The following is a 22,425-nucleotide window of genomic DNA, read 5'->3' on the forward strand; positions in this document are numbered from 1 at the left end:
CGATACGGGACTCTTACGAGGTCTCGTCATCGAATAATCAATACACGAACTGCCCACACACTTGTAAATATAGACGCGCAAGATCGTTACACGAACCGCTTACCATTATAATAAACTACTATGCAAACACACATAACATATACGCAATAAGGGAACTTTAAATTGGAGCTTTTACCCTACCACACCCGTCTGTCTCATTCTGAAAACTATTCAAAATAATTGCTATTTTTCATTCTCATTCAAATATAAATAATAGTAAATAATATATAATTTTTGACTGAACTGAACCCAAGTGCCCGGCCTGTAGCCGGGCACCCCTCGTATTCATGTTCTAACCTAACCTAACCTAAATCTAGTTTTGACACCTTTAGACTTTAGATTCAAGATTTAATGTGAATATATGCATTAATAAAAACTCATTACTATTTTAATACTAGTTATGCTGCTGTTGATGCACTGATGAAAGCCAGATAGCTAGATCAGTGTTTAGGTTAGAACATGAATAAGACGGGTGCCCGGCCGCAGGCCGGTCGCTTAGGTTCAGTTCCGTTTAAAAAAAAAAAACAAAAAACAAAACGTACCAATACAAAGTACTCTTATTCATATTAGAAGATATTGTAATATAACAATTCATTTAATTTTTTTTTTTTTTTTTTTCAATTACACATTAGGCCCGTCGCGCCGCGCCACTACTATATGGGGCGAAGGTGCGAAGTCGACGGCGACGACAAAGTACCGAGTCTAAGGAGACTGATGGCGGCGCCACACAGTGGCGTTATGTCTCTATAAAAGTGGTGGTCTTTTATTATGTTATTTATTAATGGTATTATTTTAATATCATATCAATATTGTACCCCGCACAGGGGGGAGGTACGGGTAGGTAGTGACGAAAAATAACGATACGGGACTCTTACGAGGTCTCGCAATCGGAATGAGTACACTTTAAATATTTTAACGAGGTAAAATTTAAGGGCATTGAGGGTCTGGTGCCAGTGGTGGTTGATTAGATCCACACACTATACTTTTTATAATTATGTGGCTACCATTGTTTGTCGCGGGTAACGGGGAATCAGGGTTCGATTCCGGTGAGGGAGGTTGAGAAACTGCTACCACATCCAAGGAAGGCAGCAGGCGCGCAAATTACCCACTCCCTGCACGGGGGGGGAGGTACGGGTAGGTAGTGACGAAAAATAACGATACGGGACTCTTACGAGGTCTCGTTATCGAATAATCAATACACGAACTGCCCACACACTTGTAAACATAGACGTGCAAGATCGTTACACGAACCGCTTACCATTATAGTAAACTACTATGCAAACACACATAACATATACGCAATAAGGGAACTTTAAATTGGAGATTTTACCCTACCACACCCGTCTGTCTCATTCTGAAAACTATTCAAAATAATTGCTATTTTTCATTCTCATTCAAATATAAATAATAGTAAATAATATATAATTTTTGACTGAACTGAACCCAAGTGCCCGGCCTGTAGACGGGCACCCCTCGTATTCATGTTCTAACCTAACCTAACCTAACCTAAATCTAGTTTTGACACCTTTAGACTTTAGATTCAAGATTTAATGTGAATATATGCATTAATAAAAACTCATTACTATTTTAATACTAGTTATGCTGCTGTTGATGCACTGATGAAAGCCAGATAGCTAGATCAGTGTTTAGTTAGTCGTAGTTGCCGGTGGGCTGAGGTCTAAAGGAATCCAAACTAGTTTTAAAAGGTTTGGATAGGTTAGGTTAGGTTAGAACATGAATAAGACGGGTGCCCGGCCGCAGGCCGGTCACTTAGGTTCAGTTCCGTTTAAAAAAAAAAAACAAAAAACAAAACGTACCAATACGAAGTACTCTTATTCATATTAGAAGATATTGTAAAATAACAATTAATTTAATTTTTTTTTTTTTTTTTTTCACTTACACATTAGGCCCGTCGCGCCGCGCCACTACTATATGGGGCGAAGGTGCGAAGTCGACGGCGACGACAAAGTACCGAGTCTAAGGAGACTGATGGCGGCGCCACACAGTGGCGTTATGTCTCTATAAAAGTGGTGGTCTTTTATTATGTTATTTATTAATGGTATTATTTTAATATCATATCAATATTGTACCCCGCACAGGGGGGAGGTACGGGTAGGTAGTGACGAAAAATAACGATACGGGACTCTTACGAGGTCTCGCAATCGGAATGAGTACACTTTAAATATTTTAACGAGATAAAATTTAAGGGCATTGAGGGTCTGGTGCCAGTGGTGGTTGATTAGATCCACACACTATACTTTTTATAATTATGTGGCGTTATGTCTGTATGAAAGTGGTGGTCTTTTATTATGTTATTTATTAATGGTATTTTTTTAATATCATATCAATATTGTACCCCGCACGGGGGGAGGTAGGGGGGTAGGTAGTGACGAAAAATAACGATACGGGACTCTTACGAGGTCTCGTAATCGGAATGAGTTTCTGCGACTACCATTGTTTGTCGCGGGTAACGGGGAATCAGGGTTCGATTCCGGTGAGGGAGCCTGAGAAACTGCTACCACATCCAAGGAAGGCAGCAGGCGCGCAAATTACCCACTCCCTGCACGGGGGGGGAGGTACGGGTAGGTAGTGACGAAAAATAACGATACGGGACTCTTACGAGGTCTCGTCATCGAAATCGTCACTTGTAAATATAAACGCGCAAGATCGTTACACGAACCGCTTACCATTATAGTAAACTACTATGCAAACACACATAACATATACGCAATAAGGGAACTTTAAATTGGAGATTTTACCCTACCACACCCGTCTGTCTCATTCTGAAAACTATTCAAAATAATTGCTATTTTTCATTCTCATTCAAATATAAATAATAGTAAATAATATATAATTTTTGACTGAACTGAACCCAAGTGCCCGGCCTGTAGCCGGGCACCCCTCGTATTCATGTTCTAACCTAACCTAACCTAACCTAAATCTAGTTTTGACACCTTTAGACTTTAGATTCAAGATTTAATGTGAATATATGCATTAATAAAAACTCATTACTATTTTAATACTAGTTATGCTGCTGTTGATGCACTGATGAAAGCCAGATAGCTAGATCAGTGTTTAGCCCGTCGCGCCGCGCCACTACTATATGGGGCGAAGGTGCGAAGTCGACGGCGACGACAAAGTACCGAGTCTAAGGAGACTGATGGCGGCGCCACACAGTGGCGTTATGTCTCTATAAAAGTGGTGGTCTTTTATTATGTTATTTATTAATGGTATTATTTTAATATCATATCAATATTGTACCCCGCACAGGGGGGAGGTACGGGTAGGTAGTGACGATAAATAACGATACGGGACTCTTACGAGGTCTCGCAATCGGAATGAGTACACTTTAAATATTTTAACGAGGTAAAATTTAAGGGCATTGAGGGTCTGGTGCCAGTGGTGGTTGATTAGATCCACACACTATACTTTTTATAATCATGTGGCGTTATGTCTGTATACAAGTGGTGGTCTTTTATTATGTTATTTATTAATGGTATTTTTTTAATATCATATCAATATTGTACCCCGCACGGGGGGAGGTAGGGGGGTAGGTAGTGACGAAAAATAACGATACGGGACTCTTACGAGGTCTCGTAATCGGAATGAGTTTCTGCGACTACCATTGTTTGTCGCGGGTAACGGGGAATCAGGGTTCGATTCCGGTGAGGGAGCCTGAGAAACTGCTACCACATCCAAGGAAGGCAGCAGGCGCGCAAATTACCCACTCCCTGCACGGGGGGGGAGGTACGGGTAGGTAGTGACGAAAAATAACGATACGGGACTCTTACGAGGTCTCGTCATCGAAATCGTCACTTGTAAATATAAACGCGCAAGATCGTTACACGAACCGCTTACCATTATAGTAAACTACTATGGAAACACACATAACATATACGCAATAAGGGAACTTTAAATTGGAGATTTTACCCTACCACACCCGTCTGTCTCATTCTGAAAACTATTCAAAATAATTGCTATTTTTCATTCTCATTCAAATATAAATAATAGTAAATAATATATAATTTTTGACTGAACTGAACCCAAGTGCCCGGCCTGTAGCCGGGCACCCCTCGTATTCATGTTCTAACCTAACCTAACCTAAATCTAGTTTTGACACCTTTAGACTTTAGATTCAAGATTTAATGTGAATATATGCATTAATAAAAACTCATTACTATTTTAATACTAGTTATGCTGCTGTTGATGCACTGATGAAAGCCAGATAGCTAGATCAGTGTTTAGTTAGTCGTAGTTGCCGGTGGGCTGAGGTCTAAAGGAATCCAAACTAGTTTTAAAAGGTTTGGATAGGTTAGGTTAGGTTAGAACATGAATAAGACGGGTGCCCGGCCGCAGGCCGGTCACTTAGGTTCAGTTCCGTGTAAAAAAAAAAAAACAAAAAACAAAACGTACCAATACGAAGTACTCTTATTCATATTAGAAGATATTGTAAAATAACAATTAATTTAATTTTTTTTTTTTTTTTTCACTTACACATTAGGCCCGTCGCGCCGCGCCACTACTATATGGGGCGAAGGTGCGAAGTCGACGGCGATGACAAAGTACCGAGTCTAAGGAGACTGATGGCGGCGCCACACAGTGGCGTTATGTCTCTATAAAAGTGGTGGTCTTTTATTATGTTATTTATTAATGGTATTATTTTAATATCATATCAATATTATACCCCGCACAGGGGGGAGGTACGGGTAGGTAGTGACGAAAAATAACGATACGGGACTCTTACGAGGTCTCGCAATCGGAATGAGTACACTTTAAATATTTTAACGAGATAAAATTTAAGGGCATTGAGGGTCTGGTGCCAGTGGTGGTTGATTAGATCCACACACTATACTTTTTATAATTATGTGGCGTTATGTCTGTATGAAAGTGGTGGTCTTTTATTATGTTATTTATTAATGGTATTTTTTTAATATCATATCAATATTGTACCCCGCACGGGGGGAGGTAGGGGGGTAGGTAGTGACGAAAAATAACGATACGGGACTCTTACGAGGTCTCGTAATCGGAATGAGTTTCTGCGACTACCATTGTTTGTCGCGGGTAACGGGGAATCAGGGTTCGATTCCGGTGAGGGAGCCTGAGAAACTGCTACCACATCCAAGGAAGGCAGCAGGCGCGCAAATTACCCACTCCCTGCACGGGGGGGGAGGTACGGGTAGGTAGTGACGAAAAATAACGATACGGGACTCTTACGAGGTCTCGTCATCGAATAATCAATACACGAACTGCCCACACACTTGTAAATATAGACGTGCAAGATCGTTACACGAACCGCTTACCATTATAGTAAACTACTATGCAAACACACATAACATATACGCAATAAGGGAACTTTAAATTGGAGATTTTACCCTACCACACCCGTCTGTCTCATTCTGAAAACTATTCAAAATAATTGCTATTTTTCATTCTCATTCAAATATAAATAATAGTAAATAATATATAATTTTTGACTGAACTGAACCCAAGTGCCCGGCCTGTAGCCGGGCACCCCTCGTATTCATGTTCTAACCTAACCTAACCTAAATCTAGTTTTGACACCTTTAGACTTTAGATTCAAGATTTAATGTGAATATATGCATTAATAAAACTCATTACTATTTTAATACTAGTTATGCTGCTGTTGATGCACTGATGAAAGCCAGATAGCTAGATCAGTGTTTAGTTAGTCGTAGTTGCCGGTGGGCTGAGGTCTAAAGGAATCCAAACTAGTTTTAAAAGGTTTGGATAGGTTAGGTTAGGTTAGAACATGAATAAGACGGGTGCCCGGCCGCAGGCCGGTCACTTAGGTTCAGTTCCGTTTAAAAAAAAAAAAAACAAAAAACAAAACGGACCAATACAAAGTATTCTTATTCATATTAGAAGATATTGTAAAATAACAATTAATTTAATTTTTTTTTTTTTCACTTACACATTAGGCCCGTCGCGCCGCGCCACTACTATATGGGGCGAAGGTGCGAAGTCGACGGCGACGACAAAGTACCGAGTCTAAGGAGACTGATGGCGGCACCACACAGTGGCGTTATGTCTCTATAAAAGTGGTGGTCTTTTATTATGTTATTTATTAATGGTATTATTTTAATATCATATCAATATTGTACCCCGCACAGGGGGGAGGTACGGGTAGGTAGTGACGAAAAATAACGATACGGGACTCTTACGAGGTCTCGCAATCGGAATGAGTACACTTTAAATATTTTAACGAGATAAAATTTAAGGGCATTGAGGGTCTGGTGCCAGTGGTGGTTGATTAGATCCACACACTATACTTTTTATAATTATGTGGCGTTATGTCTGTATGAAAGTGGTGGTCTTTTATTATGTTATTTATTAATGGTATTTTTTTAATATCATATCAATATTGTACCCCGCACGGGGGGAGGTAGGGGGGTAGGTAGTGACGAAAAATAACGATACGGGACTCTTACGAGGTCTCGTAATCGGAATGAGTTTCTGCGACTACCATTGTTTGTCGCGGGTAACGGGGAATCAGGGTTCGATTCCGGTGAGGGAGCCTGAGAAACTGCTACCACATCCAAGGAAGGCAGCAGGCGCGCAAATTACCCACTCCCTGCACGGGGGGGGAGGTACGGGTAGGTAGTGACGAAAAATAACGATACGGGACTCTTACGAGGTCTCGTCATCGAATAATCAATACACGAACTGCCCACACACTTGTAAATATAGACGTGCAAGATCGTTACACGAACCGCTTACCATTATAGTAAACTACTATGCAAACACACATAACATATACGCAATAAGGGAACTTTAAATTGGAGATTTTACCCTACCACACCCGTCTGTCTCATTCTGAAAACTATTCAAAATAATTGCTATTTTTCATTCTCATTCAAATATAAATAATAGTAAATAATATATAATTTTTGACTGAACTGAACCCAAGTGCCCGGCCTGTAGCCGGGCACCCCTCGTATTCATGTTCTAACCTAACCTAACCTAAATCTAGTTTTGACACCTTTAGACTTTAGATTCAAGATTTAATGTGAATATATGCATTAATAAAACTCATTACTATTTTAATACTAGTTATGCTGCTGTTGATGCACTGATGAAAGCCAGATAGCTAGATCAGTGTTTAGTTAGTCGTAGTTGCCGGTGGGCTGAGGTCTAAAGGAATCCAAACTAGTTTTAAAAGGTTTGGATAGGTTAGGTTAGGTTAGAACATGAATAAGACGGGTGCCCGGCCGCAGGCCGGTCACTTAGGTTCAGTTCCGTTTAAAAAAAAAAAAAACAAAAAACAAAACGGACCAATACAAAGTATTCTTATTCATATTAGAAGATATTGTAAAATAACAATTAATTTAATTTTTTTTTTTTTTTTCACTTACACATTAGGCCCGTCGCGCCGCGCCACTACTATATGGGGCGAAGGTGCGAAGTCGACGGCGACGACAAAGTACCGAGTCTAAGGAGACTGATGGCGGCACCACACAGTGGCGTTATGTCTCTATAAAAGTGGTGGTCTTTTATTATGTTATTTATTAATGGTATTATTTTAATATCATATCAATATTGTACCCCGCACAGGGGGGAGGTACGGGTAGGTAGTGACGAAAAATAACGATACGGGACTCTTACGAGGTCTCGCAATCGGAATGAGTACACTTTAAATATTTTAACGAGGTAAAATTTAAGGGCATTGAGGGTCTGGTGCCAGTGGTGGTTCATTAGATCCACTATACTTTTTATAATTATGTGGCGTTATGTCTGTATGAAAGTGGTGGTCTTTTATTATGTTATTTATTAATGGTATTTTTTTAATATAATATCAATATTGTACCCCGCACGGGGGGAAGTAGGGGGGTAGGTAGTGACGAAAAATAACGATACGGGACTCTTACGAGGTCTCGTAATCGGAATGAATTTCTGCGACTACCATTGTTTGTCGTGGGTAACGGGGAATCAGGGTTCGATTCCGGTGAGGGAGCCTGAGAAACTGCTGCCACATCCAAGGAAGGCAGCAGGCGCGCAAATTACCCACTCCCTGCACGGGGGGGGAGGTACGGGTAGGTAGTGACGAAAAATAACGATACGGGACTCTTACGAGGTCTCGTCATCGAATAATCAATACACGAACTGCCCACACACTTGTAAATATAGACGTGCAAGATCGTTACACGAACCGCTTACCATTATAGTAAACTACTATGCAAACACACATAACATATACGCAATAAGGGAACTTTAAATTGGAGATTTTACCCTACCACACCCGTCTGTCTCATTCTGAAAACTATTCAAAATAATTGCTATTTTTCATTCTCATTCAAATATAAATAATAGTAAATAATATATAATTTTTGACTGAACTGAACCCAAGTGCCCGGCCTGTAGCCGGGCACCCCTCGTATTCATGTTCTAACCTAACCTAACCTAAATCTAGTTTTGACACCTTTAGACTTTAGATTCAAGATTTAATGTGAATATATGCATTAATAAAACTCATTACTATTTTAATACTAGTTATGCTGCTGTTGATGCACTGATGAAAGCCAGATAGCTAGATCAGTGTTTAGTTAGTCGTAGTTGCCAGTGGGCTGAGGTCTAAAGGAATCCAAACTAGTTTTAAAAGGTTTGGATAGGTTAGGTTAGGTTAGAACATGAATAAGACGGGTGCCCGGCCGCAGGCCGGTCACTTAGGTTCAGTTCCGTTTAAAAAAAAAAAAAACAAAAAACAAAACGGACCAATACAAAGTATTCTTATTCATATTAGAAGATATTGTAAAATAACATTTAATTTAATTTTTTTTTTTTTTTTTCACTTACACATTAGGCCCGTCGCGCCGCGCCACTACTGTATGGGGCGAAGGTGCGAAGTCGACGGCGACGACAAAGTACCGAGTCTAAGGAGACTGATGGCGGCGCCACACAGTGGCGTTATGTCTCTATAAAAGTGGTGATCTTTTATTATGTTATTTATTAATGGTATTATTTTAATATCATATCAATATTTTTGGAGCCTGAGAAACTGCTGCCACATCCAAGGAAGGCAGCAGGCGCGCAAATTACCCACTCCCTGCACGGGGGGGAGGTACGGGTAGGTAGTGACGAAAAATAACGATACGGGACTCTTACGAGGTCTCGTCATCGAAATCGTCACTTGTAAATATAAACGCGCAAGATCGTTACACGAACCGCTTACCATTATAGTAAACTACTATGCAAACACACATAACATATACGCAATAAGGGAACTTTAAATTGGAGATTTTACCCTACCACACCCGTCTGTCTCATTCTGAAAACTATTCAAAATAATTGCTATTTTTCATTCTCATTCAAATATAAATAATAGTAAATAATATATAATTTTTGACTGAACTGAACCCAAGTGCCCGGCCTGTAGCCGGGCACCCCTCGTATTCATGTTCTAACCTAACCTAACCTAAATCTAGTTTTGACACCTTTAGACTTTAGATTCAAGATTTAATGTGAATATATGCATTAATAAAAACTCATTACTATTTTAATACTAGTTATGCTGCTGTTGATGCACTGATGAAAGCCAGATAGCTAGATCAGTGTTTAGTTAGTCGTAGTTGCCGGTGGGCTGAGGTCTAAAGGAATCCAAACTAGTTTTAAAAGGTTTGGATAGGTTAGGTTAGGTTAGAACATGAATAAGACGGGTGCCCGGCCGCAGGCCGGTCACTTAGGTTCAGTTCCGTTTAAAAAAAAAAAAACAAAAAACAAAACGGACCAATACAAAGTATTCTTATTCATATTAGAAGATATTGTAAAATAACAATTAATTTAATTTTTTTTTTTTTTTTTTCACTTACACATTAGGCCCGTCGCGCCGCGCCACTACTATATGGGGCGAAGGTGCGAAGTCGACGGCGACGACAAAGTACCGAGTCTAAGGAGACTGATGGCGGCACCACACAGTGGCGTTATGTCTCTATAAAAGTGGTGGTCTTTTATTATGTTATTTATTAATGGTATTATTTTAATATCATATCAATATTGTACCCCGCACAGGGGGGAGGTACGGGTAGGTAGTGACGAAAAATAACGATACGGGACTCTTACGAGGTCTCGCAATCGGAATGAGTACACTTTAAATATTTTAACGAGGTAAAATTTAAGGGCATTGAGGGTCTGGTGCCAGTGGTGGTTCATTAGATCCACTATACTTTTTATAATTATGTGGCGTTATGTCTGTATGAAAGTGGTGGTCTTTTATTATGTTATTTATTAATGGTATTTTTTTAATATCATATCAATATTGTACCCCGCACGGGGGGAAGTAGGGGGGTAGGTAGTGACGAAAAATAACGATACGGGACTCTTACGAGGTCTCGTAATCGGAATGAATTTCTGCGACTACCATTGTTTGTCGTGGGTAACGGGGAATCAGGGTTCGATTCCGGTGAGGGAGCCTGAGAAACTGCTGCCACATCCAAGGAAGGCAGCAGGCGCGCAAATTACCCTCTCCCTGCACGGGGGGGGAGGTACGGGTAGGTAGTGACGAAAAATAACGATACGGGACTCTTACGAGGTCTCGTCATCGAATAATCAATACACGAACTGCCCACACACTTGTAAATATAGACGTGCAAGATCGTTACACGAACCGCTTACCATTATAGTAAACTACTATGCAAACACACATAACATATACGCAATAAGGGAACTTTAAATTGGAGATTTTACCCTACCACACCCGTCTGTCTCATTCTGAAAACTATTCAAAATAATTGCTATTTTTCATTCTCATTCAAATATAAATAATAGTAAATAATATATAATTTTTGACTGAACTGAACCCAAGTGCCCGGCCTGTAGCCGGGCACCCCTCGTATTCATGTTCTAACCTAACCTAACCTAAATCTAGTTTTGACACCTTTAGACTTTAGATTCAAGATTTAATGTGAATATATGCATTAATAAAACTCATTACTATTTTAATACTGGTTATGCTGCTGTTGATGCACTGATGAAAGCCAGATAGCTAGATCAGTGTTTAGTTAGTCGTAGTTGCCGGTGGGCTGAGGTCTAAAGGAATCCAAACTAGTTTTAAAAGGTTTGGATAGGTTAGGTTAGGTTAGAACATGAATAAGACGGGTGCCCGGCCGCAGGCCGGTCACTTAGGTTCAGTTCCGTTTAAAAAAAAAAAAAACAAAAAACAAAACGGACCAATACAAAGTATTCTTATTCATATTAGAAGATATTGTAAAATAACATTTAATTTAATTTTTTTTTTTTTTTTTCACTTACACATTAGGCCCGTCGCGCCGCGCCACTACTGTATGGGGCGAAGGTGCGAAGTCGACGGCGACGACAAAGTACCGAGTCTAAGGAGACTGATGGCGGCGCCACACAGTGGCGTTATGTCTCTATAAAAGTGGTGATCTTTTATTATGTTATTTATTAATGGTATTATTTTAATATCATATCAATATTTTTGGAGCCTGAGAAACTGCTGCCACATCCAAGGAAGGCAGCAGGCGCGCAAATTACCCACTCCCTGCACGGGGGGGGAGGTACGGGTAGGTAGTGACGAAAAATAACGATACGGGACTCTTACGAGGTCTCGTCATCGAAATCGTCACTTGTAAATATAAACGCGCAAGATCGTTACACGAACCGCTTACCATTATAGTAAACTACTATGCAAACACACATAACATATACGCAATAAGGGAACTTTAAATTGGAGATTTTACCCTACCACACCCGTCTGTCTCATTCTGAAAACTATTCAAAATAATTGCTATTTTTCATTCTCATTCAAATATAAATAATAGTAAATAATATATAATTTTTGACTGAACTGAACCCAAGTGCCCGGCCTGTAGCCGGGCACCCCTCGTATTCATGTTCTAACCTAACCTAACCTAAATCTAGTTTTGACACCTTTAGACTTTAGATTCAAGATTTAATGTGAATATATGCATTAATAAAAACTCATTACTATTTTAATACTAGTTATGCTGCTGTTGATGCACTGATGAAAGCCAGATAGCTAGATCAGTGTTTAGTTAGTCGTAGTTGCCGGTGGGCTGAGGTCTAAAGGAATCCAAACTAGTTTTAAAAGGTTTGGATAGGTTAGGTTAGGTTAGAACATGAATAAGACGGGTGCCCGGCCGCAGGCCGGTCACTTAGGTTCAGTTCCGTTTAAAAAAAAAAAAACAAAAAACAAAACGGACCAATACAAAGTATTCTTATTCATATTAGAAGATATTGTAAAATAACAATTAATTTAATTTTTTTTTTTTTTTTTCACTTACACATTAGGCCCGTCGCGCCGCGCCACTACTATATGGGGCGAAGGTGCGAAGTCGACGGCGACGACAAAGTACCGAGTCTAAGGAGACTGATGGCGGCGCCACACAGTGGCGTTATGTCTCTATAAAAGTGGTGATCTTTTATTATGTTATTTATTAATGGTATTATTTTAATATCATATCAATATTTTTGGAGCCTGAGAAACTGCTGCCACATCCAAGGAAGGCAGCAGGCGCGCAAATTACCCACTCCCTGCACGGGGGGGGAGGTACGGGTAGGTAGTGACGAAAAATAACGATACGGGACTCTTACGAGGTCTCGTCATCGAAATCGTCACTTGTAAATATAAACGCGCAAGATCGTTACACGAACCGCTTACCATTATAGTAAACTACTATGCAAACACACATAACATATACGCAATAAGGGAACTTTAAATTGGAGATTTTACCCTACCACACCCGTCTGTCTCATTCTGAAAACTATTCAAAATAATTGCTATTTTTCATTCTCATTCAAATATAAATAATAGTAAATAATATATAATTTTTGACTGAACTGAACCCAAGTGCCCGGCCTGTAGCCGGGCACCCCTCGTATTCATGTTCTAACCTAACCTAACCTAAATCTAGTTTTGACACCTTTAGACTTTAGATTCAAGATTTAATGTGAATATATGCATTAATAAAAACTCATTACTATTTTAATACTAGTTATGCTGCTGTTGATGCACTGATGAAAGCCAGATAGCTAGATCAGTGTTTAGTTAGTCGTAGTTGCCGGTGGGCTGAGGTCTAAAGGAATCCAAACTAGTTTTAAAAGGTTTGGATAGGTTAGGTTAGGTTAGAACATGAATAAGACGGGTGCCCGGCCGCAGGCCGGTCACTTAGGTTCAGTTCCGTTTAAAAAAAAAAAAACAAAAAACAAAACGGACCAATACAAAGTATTTTTATTCATATTAGAAGATATTGTAAAATAACAATTAATTTAATTTTTTTTTTTTTTTTTCACTTACACATTAGGCCCGTCGCGCCGCGCCACTACTATATGGGGCGAAGGTGCGAAGTCGACGGCGACGACAAAGTACCGAGTCTAAGGAGACTGATGGCGGCGCCACACAGTGGCGTTATGTCTCTATAAAAGTGGTGGTCTTTTATTATGTTATTTATTAATGGTATTATTTTAATATCATATCAATATTGTACCCCGCACAGGGGGGAGGTACGGGTAGGTAGTGACGAAAAATAACGATACGGGACTCTTACGAGGTCTCGCAATCGGAATGAGTACACTTTAAATATTTTAACGAGATAAAATTTAAGGGCATTGAGGGTCTGGTGCCAGTGGTGGTTGATTAGATCCACACACTATACTTTTTATAATTATGTGGCGTTATGTCTGTATGAAAGTGGTGGTCTTTTATTATGTTATTTATTAATGGTATTTTTTTAATATCATATCAATATTGTACCCCGCACGGGGGGAGGTAGGGGGGTAGGTAGTGACGAAAAATAACGATACGGGACTCTTACGAGGTCTCGTAATCGGAATGAGTTTCTGCGACTACCATTGTTTGTCGCGGGTAACGGGGAATCAGGGTTCGATTCCGGTGAGGGAGCCTGAGAAACTGCTACCACATCCAAGGAAGGCAGCAGGCGCGCAAATTACCCACTCCCTGCACGGGGGGGGAGGTACGGGTAGGTAGTGACGAAAAATAACGATACGGGACTCTTACGAGGTCTCGTCATCGAAATCGTCACTTGTAAATATAAACGCGCAAGATCGTTACACGAACCGCTTACCATTATAGTAAACTACTATGCAAACACACATAACATATACGCAATAAGGGAACTTTAAATTGGAGATTTTACCCTACCACACCCGTCTGTCTCATTCTGAAGACTATTCAAAATAATTGCTATTTTTCATTCTCATTCAAATATAAATAATAGTAAATAATATATAATTTTTGACTGAACTGAACCCAAGTGCCCGGCCTGTAGCCGGGCACCCCTCGTATTCATGTTCTAACCTAACCTAACCTAAATCTAGTTTTGACACCTTTAGACTTTAGATTCAAGATTTAATGTGAATATATGCATTAATAAAACTCATTACTATTTTAATACTAGTTATGCTGCTGTTGATGCACTGATGAAAGCCAGATAGCTAGATCAGTGTTTAGTTAGTCGTAGTTGCCGGTGGGCTGAGGTCTAAAGGAATCCAAACTAGTTTTAAAAGGTTTGGATAGGTTAGGTTAGGTTAGAACATGAATAAGACGGGTGCCCGGCCGCAGGCCGGTCACTTAGGTTCAGTTCCGTTTAAAAAAAAAAAAAACAAAAAACAAAACGGACCAATACAAAGTATTCTTATTCATATTAGAAGATATTGTAAAATAACATTTAATTTAATTTTTTTTTTTTTTTTTCACTTACACATTAGGCCCGTCGCGCCGCGCCACTACTGTATGGGGCGAAGGTGCGAAGTCGACGGCGACGACAAAGTACCGAGTCTAAGGAGACTGATGGCGGCGCCACACAGTGGCGTTATGTCTCTATAAAAGTGGTGATCTTTTATTATGTTATTTATTAATGGTATTATTTTAATATCATATCAATATTTTTGGAGCCTGAGAAACTGCTACCACATCCAAGGAAGGCAGCAGGCGCGCAAATTACCCACTCCCTGCACGGGGGGGGAGGTACGGGTAGGTAGTGACGAAAAATAACGATACGGGACTCTTACGAGGTCTCGTCATCGAAATCGTCACTTGTAAATATAAACGCGCAAGATCGTTACACGAACCGCTTACCATTATAGTAAACTACTATGCAAACACACATAACATATACGCAATAAGGGAACTTTAAATTGGAGATTTTACCCTACCACACCCGTCTGTCTCATTCTGAAAACTATTCAAAATAATTGCTATTTTTCATTCTCATTCAAATATAAATAATAGTAAATAATATATAATTTTTGACTGAACTGAACCCAAGTGCCCGGCCTGTAGCCGGGCACCCCTCGTATTCATGTTCTAACCTAACCTAACCTAACCTAAATCTAGTTTTGACACCTTTAGACTTTAGATTCAAGATTTAATGTGAATATATGCATTAATAAAAACTCATTACTATTTTAATACTAGTTATGCTGCTGTTGATGCACTGATGAAAGCCAGATAGCTAGATCAGTGTTTAGTTAGTCGTAGTTGCCGGTGGGCTGAGGTCTAAAGGAATCCAAACTAGTTTTAAAAGGTTTGGATAGGTTAGGTTAGGTTAGAACATGAATAAGACGGGTGCCCGGCCGCAGGCCGGTCGCTTAGGTTCAGTTCCGTTTAAAAAAAAAAACAAAAAACAAAACGTACCAATACAAAGTACTCTAATTCATATTAGAAGATATTGTAAAATAACAATTCATTTAATTTTTTTTTTTTTTTTTTTCAATTACACATTAGGCCCGTCGCGCCGCGCCACTACTATATGGGGCGAAGGTGCGAAGTCGACGGCGACGACAAAGTACCGAGTCTAAGGAGACTGATGGCGGCGCCACACAGTGGCGTTATGTCTCTATAAAAGTGGTGGTCTTTTATTATGTTATTTATTAATGGTATTATTTTAATATCATATCAATATTGTACCCCGCACAGGGGGGAGGTACGGGTAGGTAGTGACGAAAAATAACGATACGGGACTCTTACGAGGTCTCGCAATCGGAATGAGTACACTTTAAATATTTTAACGAGATAAAATTTAAGGGCATTGAGGGTCTGGTGCCAGTGGTGGTTGATTAGATCCACACACTATACTTTTTATAATTATGTGGCGTTATGTCTGTATGAAAGTGGTGGTCTTTTATTATGTTATTTATTAATGGTATTTTTTTAATATCATATCAATATTGTACCCCGCACGGGGGGAGGTAGGGGGGTAGGTAGTGACGAAAAATAACGATACGGGACTCTTACGAGGTCTCGTAATCGGAATGAGTTTCTGCGACTACCATTGTTTGTCGCGGGTAACGGGGAATCAGGGTTCGATTCCGGTGAGGGAGCCTGAGAAACTGCTACCACATCCAAGGAAGGCAGCAGGCGCGCAAATTACCCACTCCCTGCACGGGGGGGGAGGTACGGGTAGGTAGTGACGAAAAATAACGATACGGGACTCTTACGAGGTCTCGTCATCGAAATCGTCACTTGTAAATATAAACGCGCAAGATCGTTACACGAACCGCTTACCATTATAGTAAACTACTATGTAAACACACATAACATATACGCAATAAGGGAACTTTAAATTGGAGATTTTACCCTACCACACCCGTCTGTCTCATTCTGAAAACTATTCAAAATAATTGCTATTTTTCATTCTCATTCAAATATAAATAATAGTAAATAATATATAATTTTTGACTGAACTGAACCCAAGTGCCCGGCCTGTAGCCGGGCACCCCTCGTATTCATGTTCTAACCTAACCTAACCTAAATCTAGTTTTGACACCTTTAGACTTTAGATTCAAGATTTAATGTGAATATATGCATTAATAAAAACTCATTACTATTTTAATACTAGTTATGCTGCTGTTGATGCACTGATGAAAGCCAGATAGCTAGATCAGTGTTTAGTTAGTCGTAGTTGCCGGTGGGCTGAGGTCTAAAGGAATCCAAACTAGTTTTAAAAGGTTTGGATAGGTTAGGTTAGGTTAGAACATGAATAAGACGGGTGCCCGGCCGCAGGCCGGTCACTTAGGTTCAGTTCCGTTTAAAAAAAAAAAAACAAAAAACAAAACGTACCAATACGAAGTACTCTTATTCATATTAGAAGATATTGTAAAATAACAATTAATTTAATTTTTTTTTTTTTTTTTTCACTTACACATTAGGCCCGTCGCGCCGCGCCACTACTATATGGGGCGAAGGTGCGAAGTCGACGGCGACGACAAAGTACCGAGTCTAAGGAGACTGATGGCGGCGCCACACAGTGGCGTTATGTCTCTATAAAAGTGGTGGTCTTTTATTATGTTATTTATTAATGGTATTATTTTAATATCATATCAATATTGTACCCCGCACAGGGGGGAGGTACGGGTAGGTAGTGACGAAAAATAACGATACGGGACTCTTACGAGGTCTCGCAATCGGAATGAGTACACTTTAAATATTTTAACGAGATAAAATTTAAGGGCATTGAGGGTCTGGTGCCAGTGGTGGTTGATTAGATCCACACACTATACTTTTTATAATTATGTGGCGTTATGTCTGTATGAAAGTGGTGGTCTTTTATTATGTTATTTATTAATGGTATTTTTTTAATATCATATCAATATTGTACCCCGCACTGGGGGAGGTAGGGGGGTAGGTAGTGACGAAAAATAACGATACGGGACTCTTACGAGGTCTCGTAATCGGAATGAGTTTCTGCGACTACCATTGTTTGTCGCGGGTAACGGGGAATCAGGGTTCGATTCCGGTGAGGGAGCCTGAGAAACTGCTACCACATCCAAGGAAGGCAGCAGGCGCGCAAATTACCCACTCCCTGCACGGGGGGGGAGGTACGGGTAGGTAGTGACGAAAAATAACGATACGGGACTCTTACGAGGTCTCGTCATCGAAATCGTCACTTGTAAATATAAACGCGCAAGATCGTTACACGAACCGCTTACCATTATAGTAAACTACTATGCAAACACACATAACATATACGCAATAAGGGAACTTTAAATTGGAGATTTTACCCTACCACACCCGTCTGTCTCATTCTGAAGACTATTCAAAATAATTGCTATTTTTCATTCTCATTCAAATATAAATAATAGTAAATAATATATAATTTTTGACTGAACTGAACCCAAGTGCCCGGCCTGTAGCCGGGCACCCCTCGTATTCATGTTCTAACCTAACCTAACCTAAATCTAGTTTTGACACCTTTAGACTTTAGATTCAAGATTTAATGTGAATATATGCATTAATAAAAAGTCATTACTATTTTAATACTAGTTATGCTGCTGTTGATGCACCGATGAAAGCCAGATAGCTAGATCAGTGTTTAGTTAGTCGTAGTTGCCGGTGGGCTGAGGTCTAAGGGAATCCAAACTAGTTTTAAAAGGTTTGGATAGGTTAGGTTAGGTTAGAACATGAATAAGACGGGTGCCCGGCCGCAGGCCGGTCACTTAGGTTCAGTTCCGATTAAAAAAAAAAAAACAAAAAACAAAACGTACCAATACGAAGTACTCTTATTCATATTAGAAGATATTGTAAAATAACAATTAATTTAATTTTTTTTTTTTTTTTTTTCACTTACACATTAGGCCCGTCGCGCCGCGCCACTACTATATGGGGCGAAGGTGCGAAGTCGACGGCGACGACAAAGTACCGAGTCTAAGGAGACTGATGGCGGCACCACACAGTGGCGTTATGTCTCTATAAAAGTGGTGGTCTTTTATTATGTTATTTATTAATGGTATTATTTTAATATCATATCAATATTGTACCCCGCACAGGGGGGAGGTACGGGTAGGTAGTGACGAAAAATAACGATACGGGACTCTTACGAGGTCTCGCAATCGGAATGAGTACACTTTAAATATTTTAACGAGGTAAAATTTAAGGGCATTAAGGGTCTGGTGCCAGTGGTGGTTGATTAGATCCACTATACTTTTTATAATTATGTGGCGTTATGTCTGTATGAAAGTGGTGGTCTTTTATTATGTTATTTATTAATGGTATTTTTTTAATATCATATCAATATTGTACCCCGCACGGGGGGAAGTAGGGGGGTAGGTAGTGACGAAAAATAACGATACGGGACTCTTACGAGGTCTCGTAATCGGAATGAGTTTCTGCGACTACCATTGTTTGTCGTGGGTAACGGGGAATCAGGGTTCGATTCCGGTGAGGGAGCCTGAGAAACTGCTGCCACATCCAAGGAAGGCAGCAGGCGCGCAAATTACCTACTCCCTGCACGGGGGGGGAGGTACGGGTAGGTAGTGACGAAAAATAACGATACGGGACTCTTACGAGGTCTCGTCATCGAATAATCAATACACGAACTGCCCACACACTTGTAAATATAGACGTGCAAGATCGTTACACGAACCGCTTACTATTATAGTAAACCACTATGCAAACACACATAACATATACTCAATAAGGGAACTTTAAATTGGAGATTTTACCCTACCACACCCGTCTGTCTCATTCTGAAAACTATTCAAAATAATTGCTATTTTTCATTCTCATTCAAATATAAATAATAGTAAATAATATATAATTTTTGACTGAACTGAACCCAAGTGCCCGGCCTGTAGCCGGGCACCCCTCGTATTCATGTTCTAACCTAACTTCACCTAAATCTAGTTTTGACACCTTTAGACTTTAGATTCAAGATTTAATGTGAATATATGCATTAATAAAAACTCATTACTATTTTAATACTAGTTATGCTGCTGTTGATGCACTGATGAAAGCCAGATAGCTAGATCAGTGTTTAGTTAGTCGTAGTTGCCGGTGGGCTGAGGTCTAAAGGAATCCAAACTAGTTTTAAAAGGTTTGGATAGGTTAGGTTAGGTTAGAACATGAATAAGACGGGTGCCCGGCCGCAGGCCGGTCACTTAGGTTCAGTTCCGTTTAAAAAAAAAAAAACAAAAAACAAAACGGACCAATACAAAGTATTCTTATTCATATTAGAAGATATTGTAAAATAACAATTAATTTAATTTTTTTTTTTTTTTTTCACTTACACATTAGGCCCGTCGCGCCGCGCCACTACTATATGGGGCGAAGGTGCGAAGTCGACGGCGACGACAAAGTACCGAGTCTAAGGAGACTGATGGCGGCGCCACACAGTGGCGTTATGTCTCTATAAAAGTGGTGGTCTTTTATTATGTTATTTATTAATGGTATTATTTTAATATCATATCAATATTGTACCCCGCACAGGGGGGAGGTACGGGTAGGTAGTGACGAAAAATAACGATACGGGACTCTTACGAGGTCTCGCAATCGGAATGAGTACACTTTAAATATTTTAACGAGATAAAATTTAAGGGCATTGAGGGTCTGGTGCCAGTGGTGGTTGATTAGATCCACACACTATACTTTTTATAATTATGTGGCGTTATGTCTGTATGAAAGTGGTGGTCTTTTATTATGTTATTTATTAATGGTATTTTTTTAATATCATATCAATATTGTACCCCGCACGGGGGGAGGTAGGGGGGTAGGTAGTGACGAAAAATAACGATACGGGACTCTTACGAGGTCTCGTAATCGGAATGAGTTTCTGCGACTACCATTGTTTGTCGCGGGTAACGGGGAATCAGGGTTCGATTCCGGTGAGGGAGCCTGAGAAACTGCTACCACATCCAAGGAAGGCAGCAGGCGCGCAAATTACCCACTCCCTGCACGGGGGGGGAGGTACGGGTAGGTAGTGACGAAAAATAACGATACGGGACTCTTACGAGGTCTCGTCATCGAAATCGTCACTTGTAAATATAAACGCGCAAGATCGTTACACGAACCGCTTACCATTATAGTAAACTACTATGCAAACACACATAACATATACGCAATAAGGGAACTTTAAATTGGAGATTTTACCCTACCACACCCGTCTGTCTCATTCTGAAAACTATTCAAAATAATTGCTATTTTTCATTCTCATTCAAATATAAATAATAGTAAATAATATATAATTTTTGACTGAACTGAACCCAAGTGCCCGGCCTGTAGCCGGGCACCCCTCGTATTCATGTTCTAACCTAACCTAACCTAAATCTAGTTTTGACACCTTTAGACTTTAGATTCAAGATTTAATGTGAATATATGCATTAATAAAAACTCATTACTATTTTAATACTAGTTATGCTGCTGTTGATGCACTGATGAAAGCCAGATAGCTAGATCAGTGTTTAGTTAGTCGTAGTTGCCGGTGGGCTGAGGTCTAAAGGAATCCAAACTAGTTTTAAAAGGTTTGGATAGGTTAGGTTAGGTTAGAACATGAATAAGACGGGTGCCCGGCCGCAGGCCGGTCACTTAGGTTCAGTTCCGTTTAAAAAAAAAAAAACAAAAAACAAAACGGACCAATACAAAGTATTCTTATTCATATTAGAAGATATTGTAAAATAACAATTAATTTAATTTTTTTTTTTTTTTTTTTCACTTACACATTAGGCCCGTCGCGCCGCGCCACTACTATATGGGGCGAAGGTGCGAAGTCGACGGCGATGACAAAGTACCGAGTCTAAGGAGACTGATGGCGGCGCCACACAGTGGCGTTATGTCTCTATAAAAGTGGTGGTCTTTTATTATGTTATTTATTAATGGTATTATTTTAATATCATATCAATATTGTACCCCGCACAGGGGGGAGGTACGGGTAGGTAGTGACGAAAAATAACGATACGGGACTCTTACGAGGTCTCGCAATCGGAATGAGTACACTTTAAATATTTTAACGAGATAAAATTTAAGGGCATTGAGGGTCTGGTGCCAGTGGTGGTTGATTAGATCCACACACTATACTTTTTATAATTATGTGGCGTTATGTCTGTATGAAAGTGGTGGTCTTTTATTATGTTATTTATTAATGGTATTTTTTTAATATCATATCAATATTGTACCCCGCACGGGGGGAGGTAGGGGGGTAGGTAGTGACGAAAAATAACGATACGGGACTCTTACGAGGTCTCGTAATCGGAATGAGTTTCTGCGACTACCATTGTTTGTCGCGGGTAACGGGGAATCAGGGTTCGATTCCAGTGAGGGAGCCTGAGAAACTGCTACCACATCCAAAGAAGGCAGCAGGCGCGCAAATTACCCACTCCCTGCACAGGGGGGGAGGTACGGGTAGGTAGTGACGAAAAATAACGATACGGGACTCTTACGAGGTCTCGTCATCGAAATCGTCACTTGTAAATATAAACGCGCAAGATCGTTACACGAACCGCTTACCATTATAGTAAACTACTATGCAAACACACATAACATATACGCAATAAGGGAACTTTAAATTGGAGATTTTACCCTACCACACCCGTCTGTCTCATTCTGAAGACTATTCAAAATAATTGCTATTTTTCATTCTCATTCAAATATAAATAATAGTAAAT

Source organism: Pararge aegeria, chromosome 8 (genome assembly GCF_905163445.1).
Source record: "Pararge aegeria chromosome 8, ilParAegt1.1, whole genome shotgun sequence".
In the NCBI taxonomy this organism is placed as follows: Eukaryota; Metazoa; Arthropoda; class Insecta; order Lepidoptera; family Nymphalidae; genus Pararge; species Pararge aegeria.